We start from the raw sequence: 9,562 nt of genomic DNA on the forward strand, positions 1-9,562 counted from the left end.
GTATTTTGTTCACTTTCGGTGTCGGGCACCACCATGCACCTAGAACGCTTGGAAGTTGAAAGTCGGATATTTCAGAATAATTTCTACAGAATTCATTGTGTTTAAAGTGTCCTCTTGTCTAGAGAGGTAAGGCTCTGGACCCTATGTTTTGTCAGCTGCGGAATTCTTTCAGTGGCAAGATCCCACAGGTCAGATTCAAGCCTCTTTTCCTATAAGGCGATATTGTAGAGCTTAGTGTTTGTCAGTTTGTTTGGCACTCTTCCCCAAGTTGCCAGAAAACTGAGTTCAGCTCAGACTCTACCCAGTATGACCAAACTGAGCTGACAAAATGGAGGCAAGTGTAAAACCCAAACCTCAGCCTTAAAAGCATACTTTAAGAATGTAGGTCATATGAAGCCTGGAGGATTTCTCACTTAAATCACTCTTTGAAATTAATGTTGATGTATGTGATGAATGTACTGTACAGACAGTATATAGTTGGCTACTCTTTTTTTTTTTTCTATAGGTCCAGCTATCAAGCTGTATTGTGGACCCACTGCCTGTAATATATGCCTGCTCTTTCAGTGTTAGGATTTGTGACTGTACTGTCACCCTCAAAATACAGCTGGTGGAGAAATGTGAATATCATTTCACATACATGTATACTGTAGCTTAGATGGAGGTGTACTTTTCCTTTGTTTTACCAGCCCTTTGAATTGAATGTAATACATCTGCACAGAAACCCACAGCCACAATCACAAAGTAACTGCCACTGCCCTTCATTGTTGTGACAATGCATAGCTGCTGAGTAGCTTTAAAAGTGCAATTTAGAGGGAAACTCTTCCCCACAGTACTTGTTGGACCTTGGACCATTTTCAAATAGATTGTAAGATACTAAAAGCCAACTGGTTGCATGTACTGATAAGGTAAAAAATATATCTAATAAAACTAGAGCTTGGGATCTTTGCTTTGCTGTAACCCACCCATCCATTTCTACTTGCCACGCAGCACTATGAAATTTGATTGGCTGTTGTCAAAGTGTTACTGTCAGTGACTGCCAAGTTGAAAGTCTTATTCTGTGGCAAACCCATGAGTTCCGGGATCTGACAATTTTTTTAAAATTCTGACACTACGGAAAGACACGTGATTGGAGTTGCTGCTGTCCATCCACCATTTCAAGAGAGGAAAACAGTTATCTGAAAAGGAATAAAAAACATAAAAACACAACTACAAGCAAACTGAAGGGCAGGTAATAGGAACATTTCACACTCAACAACAACAACTAATTTCAAAAACACACAACGCACATCTGACAATAAAATATACGTTACCTTGCAGTAGACAAAGGGATTGAGGTGGTAGTCTGTGAGTCAATAAACTGATATTACCCAGAAGCAGGGGGTGGGGAGCATGGTTCACTGATCTGATTGGATCAAAGACAGAGTGTGAGCTCTCCTCCAACAATACCATGTTCACCGGTCTGAGCACAAATAATGGCTGATTGAGCCTGGGCGTGATCTGTTTCCTTCTGTTTCATACCTTCTCCGTGCTACCACTTCCTCAGTATTCACCAGCTTGGTTAAGTCTCTCAGCAAAATCAATGCTTTTTTCAGTGGGGCTGTATGCTATCAGTTCGATCATATTTAGGAATCAAATTGGATACCTCATAAGCAGCCTTAGCATGTGTTCAGACCAAACATTCCACTATAAATACAGGAAAATAATAATGATCCAGGACAAATAAACAGAGGTTTATAACACTATAGTACAGGATTTGTCAACTTCAGAAATGTATTACAGTAGTTTTAGAGTATAGAGAACAGAGAGAGTAGTCCTCTGTCTGTTGTTGTTGTTATTGTTGTTGTTGTTGTTGTGTTCAGTCCTTCTCCATATGTTGAGTGTTCTGCCTCGTGCTCTGTTTCTCTGGATTTTCCCTGTGTTTGGATTAAACCCGTGCCTGGACTCTGTAATCTGTGTTTGGACTCTCAGATTCAGCCTGTTTTTGTGCAGTTAATAAATCATCGTAAACTGCATCCTCCTTGTCAGTGTTTGCTATTTGTTTCCACACCTCTGTTTCCGTGCCGTTGCACTCAGCCTTCCTGATACTTACCAAGTACCAAAACATTTTAACTTTTTTGCCAGATTACCCTCTTTTAGCCCTCTGTGTTAGCATAGCACAGTTGGCTTGGTGACATAGTGACTACTCACAAGGCTACCTGATGCAAGTCCAGACATACAACCGGTGAAATGTGTGACTGAAACTTAGAATGTTTTCATATGCAAGTACTCAGTTATTAGTGTTATACAGCTTATCTCTCTCCAGTCAAAAAAAATCATTATTATTTAACCTCTCTACTGTCTGTCCATTTATTAATACTTGGTTGCTGCAGTGTTCATTGAATGACTCCGGACCACTCAACAGATGGACAGAGTTCTGGGTTAATACCCTCACTCTGAGGCTCTTTCCTCTGCAGATTCACACTCTTCACTCCTCTCCACTGCAGCCAGCAGATGTTTGTTGTTAATTAACAAGCTGATGTGGCAGATGCAGAGGTCGAGAGCTTCATGGCATTAACGTCTCCCATCTCACTAGGTACCAGATGAAACAAAGTAGAGGGCTCTGTGCTGGACCTGAGGGGTTACTGCATAGGAAATGCATATGAGGGTCTGCTGTCCATATAAGAGAGGTTGGGGCCTATGGCCAATTAGCAGCTCAAAAAGAGAAGCCCTTGTTGCCCTCTCTGAAAGTTACCAAACTGCTTCAGGTGTATTACAACCACCCTCAGTACTGGAGAAGGACCGACCCTGACTTGCATGTAGCCTGGGTAAAACCATAACGGACTGCAATTAGGCTATATACATGTTCTGGCCAACAGAACAAAGTATATGTGTTAAGTGTAAATATAAGTGTGTGTGAAATTGCATCTTGACTGGATGATTTACTGTTTTTGTGTGCGTGTGTGTGTGTGTGTGTGTGTGTGTGTGTGTCTCTGTTTGAGGGATAAATTTGATGTGGGGTTTGTGGAAAAGGTAATCCCTAAGTCAAACCAGCAGTAAAAACCAAATAGATGTTTCTTAGATAAAACAAGTGTTAATTAATTTGATCTTCGTGGGATGTTGGAATCTCAGCTTTTGCACTTTTGGCACAGCAAATCTTTCCTACAGTAATTTCTATGACATATGCGGTGAATTCGGAGCATCTGAGGAAGCATCTGAGCAAGTGTGAATATGGCTTCTAAGGTTCTAGACACATGACGGATGCTATATCCAGCACGAATGGTGTGGATGAACATGGACAGCAAGTCTGCCGTGAGGGGAAGTCGGCGGGGGTCTTGAGCTGGCTCTTGACGCTGGTGACCTCTGAGAAGTAATGTAATCTGAGGATGGTTAGAGGCTGGACAGGGGATGCCGGTAAGGAGTTTAGAAAAGAAACTGATACCACTAAGATAGACCTTGATGGTGTGTGTTTTGATGGCCATTATGGAATGGGCGTAGCTGATGAAACAGGATGTGGTGACTAGATCAAACAACGAGAATTTAATGTTGTGCTGGTCGTGAAAATGGTGGAAGCTCCTCCAAGCTGACCAGTAGGATGAGAGGGTCGAGGGCACTATGCTGTTTATTATGGAATTCTGGGAGTCGATGATCAGGGATATTAGGACAGGATTTACATGTTGAACATCATGGCCGAATATGGTGGAACTGGTGCTGAATGGGTATCTGCATCAGGGGCCAAGGGCCTGAACTTCTGAAAAGAGAAGCAGGACAGGGAGTCAGCGATGACATTGGAATGGCTGGGAACATGAGCTGCACGAAGAATGTACTGGTGCATAACTGAGTGCCAGGGGTAGATTTCAAAGAGAGTGGAGGAGGCCTGGCTGACACAAGCAAGCTCTGGGGGCCACTCTGCTGCATACCACCTTCCATTGAAGAAATCCCCAAAACCGATACAAGGAGCGGCATCGGTGTGGGGGTGAATGTCGTGTGGATGGGTCAGTTGTTCTTCATAGAAGAAAGTGATCCCGTTCCAGTTAGCGAGAAGATGAAGCCAGAGGCGGAGTTCGGCGCGGTTTGGATTGTCCAGGCTAATGGCACTTCTGACAGGGTGTAGAAGAGTTTGGGGCTGCTTTTGCAGCCAAAGGTGAGCCTGACTGCGAAGTAATAAGCCCCTCGCCAGCAGACGCCAAAGAAACGCCAGAAATCGGGATGGATGGGAGGACTTTGAAAGGACTTTGATGTCTACTTTTGAGAGCCATGATCCTTTGCCATCGAGTTTAATTAGGCTGATGGCTTTGTTGATGGTAGCGTAGTGAAGTGAAAAGTCTTCACTCGGGATCAAACTGTTGATGCTTGGAATGGTACTGCTGTGGGGTGCTGAAAGATCGTTGATGAGATGCTTCTTTCCAGATCATTTCCTAGTTGCAACGCCGAGAGGGCTGATGCAGAAGTTGGGAAATGGCGGATGAGTGAAAGGCCGAAAGACAGCTTCGACTTCCTTGGAAATCAGGCGATCGACGGACTCTGGCTCATTGATGGCAGAGAGAAGATTTTTACATGAGAAAGGGATGGATGGTAGTACGGAAATTCCGGGGTCAAAGCCTTCTGTAAGTCCCTTTAAGAGGAATTGCACAAACGCGGTATCGGGATGGTTTTGGAGAGCTGCTGCTAAGGCTGGGATGTTAATGGGTGTTGCCAAGTACTTACCCAGATTTTCAGAGGTGGGTTTGAGGGAGCACATTAGACAGGTGTGGACTCCACCGCAGAAGGAACAGACATGAAGGAAGCGGCACTGGGACATGTTACATCCGGTGTTGTTGTTATTGCAGACGGAATGACCACCTTGGCGCATGATTGGCCTGCCTTTTTATCAGAGGCGAAGTTGATGTGGTATTGGTAAAAACCATTGCCTCCGAAGCGGAGGGCAAGATTGAGGACAATGGCCATGTAGTCGTCCATCTCCTGATGGCGGGTAGAGGAATTGGGCACAGAGAACGTCCCTGAAGAGGGAAAAGGCATAAGCGAATTTGGGATGGGTGAAGGACGGGAGATACGGGTGTTGGGATGGTGGGTAGGAAGATTGGCTGAGGACAATGTGAAGGTAACGGCGGTCTGTTTGGCTGGAATGTATTGAAAAGGAAGACCGGAGTAAAGAGAATAAGGAAACTACTGTGGAGGAAAGCCTGGCATCCCGGTGCTCAGGGCTCCAGGCTGACAGGAGCTGCAGGGGTTGATAAAGCTGCTGAAGTTGATGAGGGTTAATAGTGGTAGAAGCTGGCCGCTTGTTTCCTGAGGTTGCAGCTAGAGCCTGCTGCAGTAGTAGGTGATGGTGGGCAGCTGGGGGCACTGGCATCCTGGTGCTCAGAGCCCCAACTGAAGCGGACTGCTGTGGTTGTTGGTAATAGGCAGCTGGGGCGGCGGCATCACAGTGCCCGGAGCCCCGACTAAGGTAAGCTGCTGTGGTTGGTAGAACTGGATGGCGGGGGGTGCTGGCATCCCGGTGCCGGGTTCCTGCTGCTGTTTGATGACAAGGTGGCTGGGGTTGGATGGCAGGGTACATTGGAGGCCTGATGTTGTTTGTGTTGAGTGGTGCTGGCTGCTGGTACGTTGGCTGGAAATCCTGCTAGGAAGTTCACGGCCTTGGATTTTCGGTGTTGGTGGGTCCGACTGGAGCTGAATGTAGGAGCTGATGCTGCGATATGGTTGCTAAAGCTCTGGCGTTTTTTGTTCTGGCAGTTGGATCCCGTCTTTGTGGTTGATTCTGATCTTCCTGTGGTCTTTGAACTGGATGGTATGGGTGAGTTGTCCCTTTAAGAGGGGGGTGACATCACCGCGGGTCGATGGGGCGTGCGTGATGACTTCATCCGGAAGTATATCGGTGTTTGCAGAATGGTGTGCCTGGTGGGCTGACATGAGAGTGTTGAAGAGTTTAGCTTTATTGTCTGTTCTGATGAAGTGGAGGCCTTTATCCTTCAACGTTTTTTGAAGTGAGGCGACGGTCCAGTCGGATATCTTGGAAGAATGCTGGTTATCGATGGGCCTCGCTGGTGCGTGGTGACGCTGCGACCTGCTGCGGGTAGTGATGCCAGAGTAGCCTGGCAGGTGGCGGGAGCTCTGGGCTACCCGCGGAGTTGGAGTATGGCGGCGGCGGTGACAGGCTATCCTTGACATTCTTCTCCCTCTTTTTGCTGTTGAGTGAGGTGGGGTGTGTGTGTGTGTGTGTATATATATATATATAATATAATGTGTGTGTATATATGTATATATAATGTGTGTGTATGTATATATGTAATTCATTTTTAAAGGAATTCCCTACTGCCTCTTTAAGACTTGACTTGCAGGTTTTCAATTTGGCATTACTCATTAAAGTATTCTGATTTATTCTTTGATATTGTACATTTATGAGAAGTCTAATCAATGGCCCTGTACTGTATATGGTACAGAAAGCTGTCTGTCTTAGCTGTCACATGTGTCAGTTTCACAGACACACTGTCAGCAGCATAAGAAATAAAAGGCAATGTGGCAGTTTGGCTTTGACCTTTGCTGATCAATAACTGACTAACACCAGAGAAAAGTTAATGAGTTCACAGTATTAGATCCTCTAACACTATGTAAGTAACCTGTGATGATAACATCTGATATCCAGAACTCAGAATATCAAGATTTAAGTAAGAGGTTATATGTGTATTTGTGCATCCGGGATATTCGTTTTGAACACCGTGACAGGAGATCTACTGTATCAGAATTAGATGGAAGCATTTTGCACTACCACTTAATTTGCCTTTGGTTGATGGCACAGTACAACACGTTGGTAGATACTTCCCCAGATTCTTCTGATTGAGTGCTGCTACCCAGCTAATGAAAATGAAACAGCTTGTAAAGGATAAGATTAGAGAGTCAGATAAAGGGGGAAGGAAAAAAGGAAGCTCAAACCAGAATCTTCACTCCATCTAATCACACATCTATAAGGCTTGGAGATTAGATACAGTTAAAGGCTTTCTCCTCCTGCTGATAAGCAAAGGGCAGCCGCAAGCTTGATGGTAAAAGAGAGCACAAGCTAAAATGGTGAAAAGATGTTCCATCATGCTTGTTGTGCCACAATCTAATTGGCTAGCTAACCTGGAGGAACACAAGTTAATGTTAACATAAGTGGTTTATCTTTATTTTTATCTTTTTTTGTCTTTAAGAAAGATAAGCGTGGTCATTATCTCTACAAACCTCATGTATTTGCAATTATACAGTGTTTTCTTGTCAATGCTGAGCATGCAGTTCTAGTCCTTTGTGACCAGCAGATGTAAAGATGTTTGTATGTGCAATCTACAGGCACGTAAAGTAAAAGCTGCTGCAATTGACCATTCTCTAATTCCTGCCTCCTTTATTTACTGTTGCTGCTGTATGCCTGTCAAGCTTCCAAGTCTATGCTGTTTAAAATGATGTCAATGGCATTTTTTAAACAATGGGTAATTTCAGGCAGACAGACAAATGTAGGGTTCTTATTTCATTTCATGTAGCAGACATAGAAAATAAGAAGCAGCATCGTGCTGGGGTAGCTAGTGAGCTCTTGCGTTATACAGTAATGATGAGGAAATCATTCTAACATGTCAAGTCAATTTTGAGTATATAGCCCAATATCACCAATCACAATCTGTACAGCATAGAGCACCCTCTGTCCTTAGACTCTCGATTATAATGAGGAAAAACTCCCCCCAAAAACCCTTTCAACAGGGAAACAAATTGAAGAAACCTTGTTGTTTACAGAATACACATTGACATACATTCAACAGAAAGTCATGGTGTATATACAATTATTAAGACAGAATGTAGAAAGAAACTGGATAGCAGAGTGCTAGAGAAATGCAGTTGATGTCAAAAAGTTTGCAGTCTGTGAGTTGGATTCTGATTTCTCTGTGGCAGGATAAACGTAGACTGTAAGTACTAATTGAAAGTTAAAGCAAAAATATATATATTTGGCTTAGATGTCAGATTGTCAGCAGGAAAGTCATTCCAGTGAAAAGGGGCACAATGGAATAAAGGCCATGCAGAAAATGTATTCCAAAACTGGGTATATTGTTGCCAAGAGGTGTAATATATAAAGAGTAAAAACAGAAGGCCAAGAACCGAGTCCTGAGGCACTCCAAATTTCACATCAGAAAATAATAATGTAGTCTTAAACACACCGTGTTCTTCCAGATAAATTTTTAACCATGCAAGAACCAGGCCAGAGAAGCCAAAGTAATTTTCAAGACAAACTAGGAGTATGTTGCAATCACTGGTATTAAAATCTGCACTGAGGTCCAGTACTGAAGTGAAATTCAGTGGAATGAAAGGCCCTAAAGCCAGAGGGCCTTTCATTCCACATTCCAGTTACTTATGTGAGCCAAATGGATAAAAGGTTAGAAGCTATAGTTATTTAGAGATCCTTTCTTAAGTAGTGCTTTAACCTCATCAGTCTTAAAGCTAGTTGGGAATGTGCTAGTTGTAAGTGACAACCATATTCAGCAGTCCCAGAGTTGTCCAGAGATCTTTAAAATGTTTAGTTGGAAGAGGGTCAAGGAGACAAGCAGTTGGTTTTGAAGCTAAAACCAGTTTAGGCAATGTCTCAAGAGAGTCATTTTGTTTCTCATCTGTTTTACTACAGAAAAAAAAGTCATTTAGTTTAATTTTTCCAGTGCCAATTCATAACACAAGATCTCACATTGCACTTTTCATAGAGCAGGTCTAGACCATACTCGTTGTAATATTAATTCCCAAAATGAGCAAGCACTTGGTGACACAGTCCAGGAAAAACTCCCTTTTAGCAGGTAGAAATCCACCTTGAGCAGAACCTTGACTCATACAAGACTGAAGTCATGAGCCGTAAAGTATAGATAGCAGACAAAGGGTTGCTTTTAAGAAGGTTTGGCTACATAATCAAAAAGAAATCAGGGATTTTGCTTATTGTTACTGATTAAGCAAGAGAAATATTCTGTATTCGCAGCAGTAAGAGTGCACCTGTACTTTAATACACTCATGCTATGTGATGTAAAAAAACTTCCAGTGTTGATATTTGCCATTTAAGCTCCTGTCTCCAGAGCTCTAGCCTACTCTTAAATGTGGAGATGGTGTCTGCCTCCTGAACGCTCTGGCTCCCATTCTACCTTTGGAGACCCTAAGAACCACAAATAACCCTGCATTCTAGGGATTGCAGTGCTCTGGTGGGGTAGTAAGGTACTATGAGCTCTTTAAGATAAGATGGTGTCTGACCATTAAGAGCTTTGTAGGTAAGAAGAATGATTTTAAATTCTATTCTGGATTTTACTGGAAGCCAATGCAGAGAAGCTAAGACAGGAGAAATTTGATCTCTTTTCCTGGTTCCTGTCAGAACACGAGCTGCAGCATTCTGCATCAGCTGAAGAGTCTTAATGGACTTTTTCGAGCAGCCTGATAATAAGGAATTGCAGTAATCCAGCCTAGAAGTAACAAATGCATGGACTAGTTTTTCTGCATCATTTTTACACAGGATGTTCCTGATTTTTGCAATATTACGTAGGTAAAAAAAAGCAGTCCTTGAATTTTGCTTAATGTTAAAGGACTCAAAACGGCAGGA

Source organism: Micropterus salmoides, unplaced genomic scaffold (genome assembly GCF_014851395.1).
Source record: "Micropterus salmoides isolate LMB-PRFRI ecotype aquatic unplaced genomic scaffold, ASM1485139v1 Ms_hic_scaffold_12, whole genome shotgun sequence".
Classification (NCBI taxonomy): Eukaryota; Metazoa; Chordata; class Actinopteri; order Centrarchiformes; family Centrarchidae; genus Micropterus; species Micropterus salmoides.